Genomic DNA, 9,371 nt, shown 5'->3' with positions numbered 1-9,371 from the left:
GTCAAGAAAGTGAGGTTGGGTTGGCATTACCAGCAAAGATTCCCAGTACGACGTACCAGTATTATACTTGTATCGTACAAGTATGTTGTGCTTCTTATTTCAGAAGTACGACGTACTGGTATTGTACTAGTACTATACTTTTATCGAGTAATCATATTTTACAATTCTAACAGTACGACATACTTTTATTGTACTAGTACCGTACTGGTACGACATATATAATTATTTTGTACTTGTATAAAACTAGTATAATACTAGTACGCCGTACTCGTAAATAACGATTAGTACGCTTGGTTATCTGGGTATATATATACATCTAGATACTATAACCGGGTAATAGACTGGAAAATCGGGAAATTGCCGCGAGAATTAAAATCAACCTATAGATATAGAAATTAAAAAATTTTCATTAAACCTGGAATGTCTCGGAATAATATTTATTAAAATTGATTTAAATTTAATCTGAAATTTTTGTCAGGGAAATAGAAATATTCCTCTCAGTAATTTAGTGATATTAGTTTTTTTCTTTATTTTAAGGGGAGAGACCGCTAAAATTTCAACCTTTCGAAATTAAGGCTGTTTTTTGTTTAATTTAATATACTATGGGAAATTGAATAAAAATTAAATCATTAATAATTTTTTAATAATAATACTCGAAATTTTCAAAAACTGAAAATTTACATTTTTCTGTCGCACAATTTTTATTATTTTTCATTACTGATTTTTTAATAAACTTTTTTCATGATTCTAAACAATCAATTGTATGGATTTTGCGGGAAAATACAAAGTGTTCAAAATAGAAAATTTTTGAAAAATAAAAAAAAAAATTGTAAAATTGTTAAAAATTACTTTTTTTTATTTTTCATAATGAAATATGATTTCAGGTTCTAATAATATATATATAAAAAAAAATTGTTACTCCTAAACAAAACTAAATATGTTTGGTTTGAATTTGATCAATTATTCCTTAAAAATTCAATTTCTTCCACAATTTTTATTATTTTTTATGGGTAATTTTTTTGTAGGCTTTTTTCATGGTTCTGAACAATCAATCGTATGGATTTTTAAAAATGTTAATATTATCAAAAAATAACATTTCTAAAAATAGTCAAAAAAAAATTTTTTTTTTTAAATTTTGATAATTCACAATACTTTTAGATCCCAAATAATAACAAAAAAAAAATTGACATCTCTTAACAACATTAATTTTGTCGAGTTAAAATTTCACCGGTCCCTCCCCTTATGGAGAATTGGTAAAATTATAAAAAAATTTTATATGTACCAATTAACCTGAATTTTGTAACTAAAAAGAATAAAATAAATTTGATTTTTATTACAAACTTTAGGTTTTTTTTTTATTGTTACACGTAAAATTTTTGTACAATTTTGCAGATTTTTTATTTTCAATAATAAAAAAAATTTAATATATATATATGTAATTCTATTTCCTGAAAATATTTCCACTTTAGCACTATTTGAGTGTAGTATTAAAAAAATTAATGCATAATTTTTCATTTTTATAGCCTGGTGTAAATTATAAAATCAAACATATATTTTAAAAAAATGTAGACAGACAGTCAGAAAAGTATATAGATAGACATTATATAGAGAGAAGCATTTTAAATTTATTTCAATTACTAAAATACATTTTTTTTTTGTATTGATTGTAAAAATAAAAAATTATTGGAAAATTTAAATTTTGATGCTCCAGAAATAAAAAATAGAAAACAAAAAAATAAATAAAAACTGAAAAATAGTTTGAAATTTAATTTTTAAAAATTTATATGATAACTATATTTCTCTGAATTGTCTTCTGCGAATAAACAAATAGAAATTGTTATTTGATTGACTATTTAAAGAAAAATTAATTTTTTAATTAATTTTAATATACCTTCATATTGCAAACAAAAATTATTTAAAAAAACGGTTTTAAGAAAAAGCAAATAATAATGTCATTCAAATTTAATTTCAATAATTCTATTTTTATTTAATTTATCGCACATTTTTTCAAGTCTTTTCCCTTCAATATATATATATATATATAGATAATACTCGCGCAATTTAAAGAAAATATCGTTTTGATTCTACTCTCACATTTATGCAAATTAACATGAAATTAAATTTCCTTTGAAAATTTTGGAAACCAATGTTTTGATCGAAGATAATTTCATTACAAAGGGTTGCATATCCCATTATATGAAATGCCACTTATATAACGATTTATATACAATTTTTTTTATACAATCTACGTTAAAAAAAAAAAAAAAATTAATGACTAGTCGGAAAAAATATTTAATTTCCATACAGATTACTTATTTTTCATGAAAAAAAAAAAAAAAAATGAAAAAAAAGAAATTCCTTTCTAAAAAAAAAAAAACCCCCCGACATTATTCCTGTATATATGGAAAATGTGAAAAAATTCCTCTAAACTAATTTGAATATCCAGATCTGAGTTAATCCGTCACATTCCCCGAAGATACAATGACCGACAAAAAAGCCACGGAGAAAAGGATCTCAATGCATAGGGATGTCCTCGTTGAAAATTTCGAGGATGATCCCCCGTTGTAGGCGGGCCCGAACTTTTGAGCGTTAACAGGGTGAGAGAGAGAGAGGGAGAGAAAGAGAGGGAGAGCAAGGGAGAGAGAGAGAGAGAGAGAGTGGATGGGTCTCTCAGGTTGCCACGGTAACCAGTGTAGCCTAAAGCTATGCTTTTATTGATTCCAAGCCGCAAACAATGTACAGGAGTGGATGTTTCGTTCTGTTCTATCTCTCATCCGTCTGGATAGTGGGAAATTAACGCATTTCGTAAAATTGGTACCTGTAGCGGAGAACACGTGCTTTTCAAAACTGATATGCCTATTTCTCTGAAGGGGAATCTCATTTCTCCAACTTGTCTCACTTTCAATCAATTATTAATCCCTGAAAATTGTATCATAGGTATTATATTATTTTGCAAAAAGGGATCATTTTTTAAGGGAGTACAGGAGTCTTATTTTATAATGTATAACATTTTTAAGATAGCTTTTGTTGATTTCATCTGGATATTTTTTTTTACTGATTATCAGAGCTTAAATTAAGACAAAAACAAGCTCTAAGCTGAAGTTAAGAAAGCCCTTTTTTAAGTTAAGGATAAAAAAGTCTGACTTTTATGTATATCTTACAGTTTTATAAATTGTTAATAGATACAAGTTTTAGTTAAAATGAAGATTAGTCTAGCTGTCTAAATTTGAACAACTCTGATATTTCACCGATAAAATAGCTATGGAATTTATCAGCTTACTTCAGTAACGATTACACTGAAATTCAGTCATATTTCACTGGAAATCAGTCAAACTATTACTGATTTAAACAGTCAAATCTGCATTATCATTAATCGGTAAAACAGAGTAGACTATTTTAATCAGTGAATAATTCTACTGATTTTTATGACCCATGAATAAGTTCTAAAAATCAATTGTTAGAATTTTTATTTAATAGAATTTCATTAGATATAATATTTTTATTGAGCCGAATTTTATTTGTTGGAATTATTATTTTGCAGAATTTTCATTAAACCGATTTTCTACATGGATAGAAGAAGTTTACTGTGGCAACGAACTATTTGCTGCCATAGCAAATTACGTTAGCTAATATAGGGACAGCGAACAAATTTGCTGTAGTGTCAAAAAAGTTTGCTGTGACAGAAAATTTTTAAAAATTAAGACTGATATTGTTTATCACAGCAAACATTTTCGTTGTCATAGGAAAAAATTTAGCTGGTGGTTACTAATTTTGATAGATCTGATATAGCAAACATCAGTTAGCATCTGTAAGCAAATCCTTTTATTCCTTGTATATTGAAGAATTTTTAAATATAACCATCACAGAATTCTTATTTATTCGAATTTTCTCTTAACCCATTTTGAATTAATTTTTATTATAGGTATAATTTCATTGCATAGAATTTTCTTTTAGATGAATTTTCATTTGTTCGAATTATTATTTGATAGAATTTCCATATAGCCGATTTTTCATATACTACAGAATTTATATACTTAACCAAAAAATCATTTAACAGAAGTTTGATAGAATTTTCATTTGTCCAAAATTACAAAAAAAAAACTTAGTCTTATTTTTGTTTAAGTTAATAGAAAAAGAGATTTTTATTTTGTGGGATGAAAAAAAATTATTTTATTTTATTGTCAATGTTATATTTACAAAATAAGAAAATAAAAAAAAATTAGTAGTTTTTTTTTGTTTCTTGATCAGACAATATTACTCTCTTAATTTGAATCAGTGAAATTTCACTGGTGAAATAGCTAGAAGTCGGTTACTGAATCATTTAGTGAAATTTTCACTGAAAATCAGTCATATATCATTGATTTCCAGTGAAAATTTCACTAAATGAATCAGTCAATCGGTATTATCGGTAATGGGTAAAACAGACTGACTGATTCATTTAGTAAAATTTTCACTGAAAATCAGTGATATATGACTGATTTTCAGTGAAAATTTCACTAAATGATTCAGTAACCGACTTCTAGCTATTTCACCAGTGAAATTTCACTGATTCAAATTAAGAGAGTAAGGAGTGCCGTATTTACCCCTTATTTTCCCATGGGAAAATATACATATGTAAAAAGTTCAATGTTCTAAAATTGCGAAGAAATATCTTAAAATTTTATATTACAGAAAAAACCTAGTCTCATTCTTGCTGCAGTTCAAAATGAATCAATGCTAAACGACATAGAAAGTGGCGCCACCAACCCGACTTATTTTTGCTGCACGTCGAAATGAGTAGCGTACGCTACTCAATTTGAGTTCAGGTTTTTTTGTGTACACAGTTTTTTGAGTCGATTATTATTTTGGCTTTATAAATTTACCCCTTCTGAGGTAAATTGCAACTTGAAAATGATATATAATATTAAAAAACTATAAAAGTAACACTACCTCAGTTTAATTTAAAAACAGTTTTCTGAGGATCTCAAATTGAGACCATAAAGTGTATTAAATTGTTGATAATGCAACGTTTTGATGCTGTTTATGATCTCAATTTGAGAGCCTCAGAAAACTGTGAACTAAAAGTTGTTCGGCCAATTGCAATTTCGGTTAAGTATAAATTCTGCAGTACACTGAAAAAAAACTAGTAGATTTGACTACTTTTTAACTACTTTGCCTAGTACAATAGGTCCTCAATTGAATTTAAAAAATTGTACTAACTATAAAAAAGTAGTTAAAATAACCAAGAATGTAGTTGTCAGAACGAAATTTTGTAGTTGTTTCAGTTTTACAGATTGTCCGCAAATCAGGGAAAAACTGGAAATCAGGAAAAAGTTAGGGAATTTTGTTAGTCAGGGAAAAGTCAGGGAGAAGTTAGGGAATTTTTAAAAATTCTTTAAAAGTCAGGGAATTTTGATTAAAAGAAATCACAAATTAAAAAACTTTGATACATAAAAATGTCAATTCAGTTTTTTTTTATTTAGACGTTTTTGTAATATATAGCTCATAATAATGGTGCCGTCAAATTTTTCATTTTTCAAAGTACTTACTTTTTTTATAATAAAAGTTTTAAATATAATAAAATTTTGTTATTAAATAATTTTTAATTATCTTACCTTTTCCTTTATGAATAAAATTGTTACTCAAAAAGCATTATAAAAATTTCAATCAGTAATGCAGAATATTAAATAATTCAAAAGTTTTTTAGTCAGGGAAAATAAAAAATTAGTCAGGGAAAAGTCAGGAAAAAGTCATGGAATTTTGAAAATAAAATTTTGCGGCCACCCTGGTTTTAGTAGTTGATTAGTTTACAAATTAACTCATCACAAATATAATGATTTAATAAATAATGAATACTAAATTCCTGAAATTAGGTAGGGTCAGTCGGGGTAAATCCGAACGGGGGGTAAATCCGAACGCTAATTATTTCAGCTTAATTAAAATTTTTAAAAATAAGTTCGATATGAGAATTTTTACCTCAGATCCTCTTGAAGAGATTCTAAGTATTATCCCATTTTTTGTTTGTTAATTAGCAACAGCATAAACAAAGATAACAAGTATTGCAAAAAAGATTGAAAATCAAAGATGACACTCTTTCAGTATTTTGTCTCGTATTTGAAGAAAAAGAAGCTAAAAATTCATTTTATTATTTATAATTGTTTGTTATGAATACTAGAACAGAAACTATATTTGATTTTTGCCTTCTGTAAAATTTTATTAATAATATCAGACCGTTCGTATTTACCCAAGAAAATTGGAAAACTGGGGTAAATCCGAACGGTATTTTTAATAATTTTTTTTTACATCAAAGCCACACAAAATTGTTTTTATTTGATTACACTATTATTTTAACATTATAAAAGTACATAGAAAAAGTTTTTCTTTCTATACGTATCCTCGTTAGTAATTAATAAGCAGAAACTTAATCTCTGTTCTCTCGAAGGAGTGTTTCAATTTTTTTGCCAAATGGTTTGTTGAAAAAAGTTTTTCAGGATCTTAATAAAATTTGGTATTCTACGGTTTTTGGGGTCGCTAATTACCAATTTCAAGTCAGTTTTTCAAAATTCAAAATGGCGGACGAGAATTAAAAAATTCATTGGATTCGCTCGAAAATTGTTACTCGGGGGGTTTCAGGGTTAGCAAATTTGATCATTTTTAAAAATAAGTTTTAGGAAAGTACGCCATTTTGAATTTAAAAAATTTGACTTTTATTTTTGTATTTACATTCAATCACTCCAAAATACTTTCTGTACCAAGTTTTGCAAAAATCCGTTATGATTTGATAAAGTTATTGAAGGTTTTAATTGTGTAATGCATTTTAATTTTTAACCTGTTTGATTTTTGTATTTATATATGATGCATTATTACATAATAGGTTTATTATCGTATTTTTTTTGAGTTTTTATATAAGTTTAACAATTGCAATACTTTAAATTTATTTTCCCTAAGATTTTTCTGAAATACAGTGGCGTTCGTATTTACCCCCATATTTTAGGAAAGTTGCAAAGTATTGAGGTAAATACGAACGCTAAGTTTCCTGCGATTGTAATTTATCAAAAAATTTTTCTACCCCATAAAATTGTTCTATGGAAGTAAAGTAACAACTTCATGCACCAGAATACCGGAAGTATTTTTTTTTTAAAGAAAAAACTTATGTTATTGTTGAAACTTACTAAAAGCGTTCGGATTTACCCCAGTTGACCCTAATTAATAAAAAAATTATCTAAATTATTTTTAAATTAACATTAAATTTTTGTTTATAATTCACTTTTGGAAAAAAACTGAAGAATAACATCCAGAAACAAATTACAATAATTTTATTGACCATTGAAATATATAAGTTTGTAGGTTTAACTATTTTTTATAATTTTTATTAAGAAAGGTTAATTATATATTTTATATTATTGATAATATAACATTTGTGCAATTTTACTTGCGATTGTATTTAACTTTTTAAATTAAATTTACATTATAAATTTTATTTTAAAAAATATTAATTTTTTATAAACAAATTTATTTATTTTTAGTTTGAACTTTTAAAATTTTTTTTGGTTTATTGCATATCTGAAAACAAATAGAAAATCTTGCAAAATGTTTTAGACTTGGTCTCAGGAAACTTTTTGGTTAAATAATTTTATCCACAGAAAAGCAAAATAGGGTAAGGGGTACAGTGACCGACACCCTGGGCATACTTTCAACTTTAAATGACATTTTATCGTAATTTATTAAAGATTTAGTTATAAAATAAATTTTAAATAAAAGATTTGGGTTAAAATTTATAGTACACAAGTTTAAAATTAAAAAACACCTTGATAAGAGTTTATAATATTAATTTAAAAATGTATGGTATGAAAACAGTGAACGACACCCTTTAATAAAATAAAAAATATTTAAACTTCTATTTAAGTAACATGATATTTATTAGTATTATCATAAATTTTATTATTCAGACTTAATGTACAAAAAAAGTTGCTTTTAAAATATAATTATTTAACAATTTTTTCATATTTATAAAATTTGTAATCAATAAAGCAAATTTTTTGAGGTTAGTTTTCTAGAAAGTATTAAATATTGAGGAAAATATAAACATATAAAATTTTGTATAAACTGTATAAGTTTTTAAATATTGTATATTAATTAATTTACTAGTGATATTTAATTAAATATTATTATTTTTATAGTTATTATCGTTTTTAATAGCAGGTGTCGTTCACTGTCTGGGTGTCGGTCACTGTACCTTTTACCCTAAAGTAGATTTTAATTTTGAAAAATAAAATCAAGTTGAAAAAATTTTGATGAACAAAATATTTAAACAAAAAGATTCATCGGGTTCACTCTAGAACACCAGTACTGATACAATGAAAATACCAGTACTGGTTCAGTACAGACTGACCAGCCTCGACAGGCAATATTGAACCAGTACTGCGCCAGTAGTCAACTCTGGTATAATACTGAAATTTTTGGTGGGGATTGGTTGCGATTACCATTTTGTTAGTAAGAGTATTTTTGCTAATTAATATTAGTTACTGATACCAATTAGTTAGTCAGCATAACCATTTTGTCAGTAATGTAACTAATTAAATAGTTATTCCAATAAACTAATTAGTTAAACCAACTAATAAAATATATAGTTACGCTAACCAATAAAAATAGTAAACATAACTAATAAATTAGCAGCATAGTTTACTAACTAAAAATGGTAACCCTAAACAATCTTTTCTCACAATGTGAAAATTCTAACAATTGATTTTTAGAATTTTTATTCATACACATGTATGTTTTTCTGTTGTAAGGCAGAGTAGACAGTTTAAATAAGTGGTAATTTCTCAAATTCAGATTCAAAGAACCCAAGTATTCAAGTTTTTGTTTTCTATGACAGTAAATAATTTATTAAATGTAAATTTTCTAAATTAATCACTTTTTTTTTGCTTTAAAAAAACGCAATGAAATTTACCCGTTTCAGTGATGATTCTATTTTGTATAAGAGAGGTTAATTGTCCTTTATGCTTCTGGGGCGTGAAATTTGAAACGATAAATTATTTATTTGGGGAAACTCAGGAAGTGGAGGAGGAACAGGAAGGAAAGGATATATATATATATATATATATATATATATATATATATATAGTCAATGAAAAGCTTTGGCGTGTATTTCGCTTGAATCTTTTGGGAATTGAGTCGCAAGGAGCGAACTTGACCAAACTCGAAAAACATGTTGACATTTATTTATTATACCTATATTATTTTTTTCTTTTTTCAACTGCAATATATCCGATCATAGAGAACGTTGTATTTTGACGCATGAAAATTGCCCAAAGGGATGCGCCATCCGTATTCCGTGATCGATGTTCTCTATCCGATCAGAGTCTACCAAAACTGCCCGCCAAATAATA

This window comes from Leptopilina boulardi, unplaced genomic scaffold, assembly GCF_019393585.1.
Source record: "Leptopilina boulardi isolate dan_hultmark-lab unplaced genomic scaffold, ZJU_Lbou_2.1 LbouV2_137, whole genome shotgun sequence".
NCBI lineage: Eukaryota > Metazoa > Arthropoda > Insecta > Hymenoptera > Figitidae > Leptopilina > Leptopilina boulardi.
The sequence above is the reverse complement of the archived record's forward strand: the minus strand, read 5'-3'. Positions refer to the sequence as shown.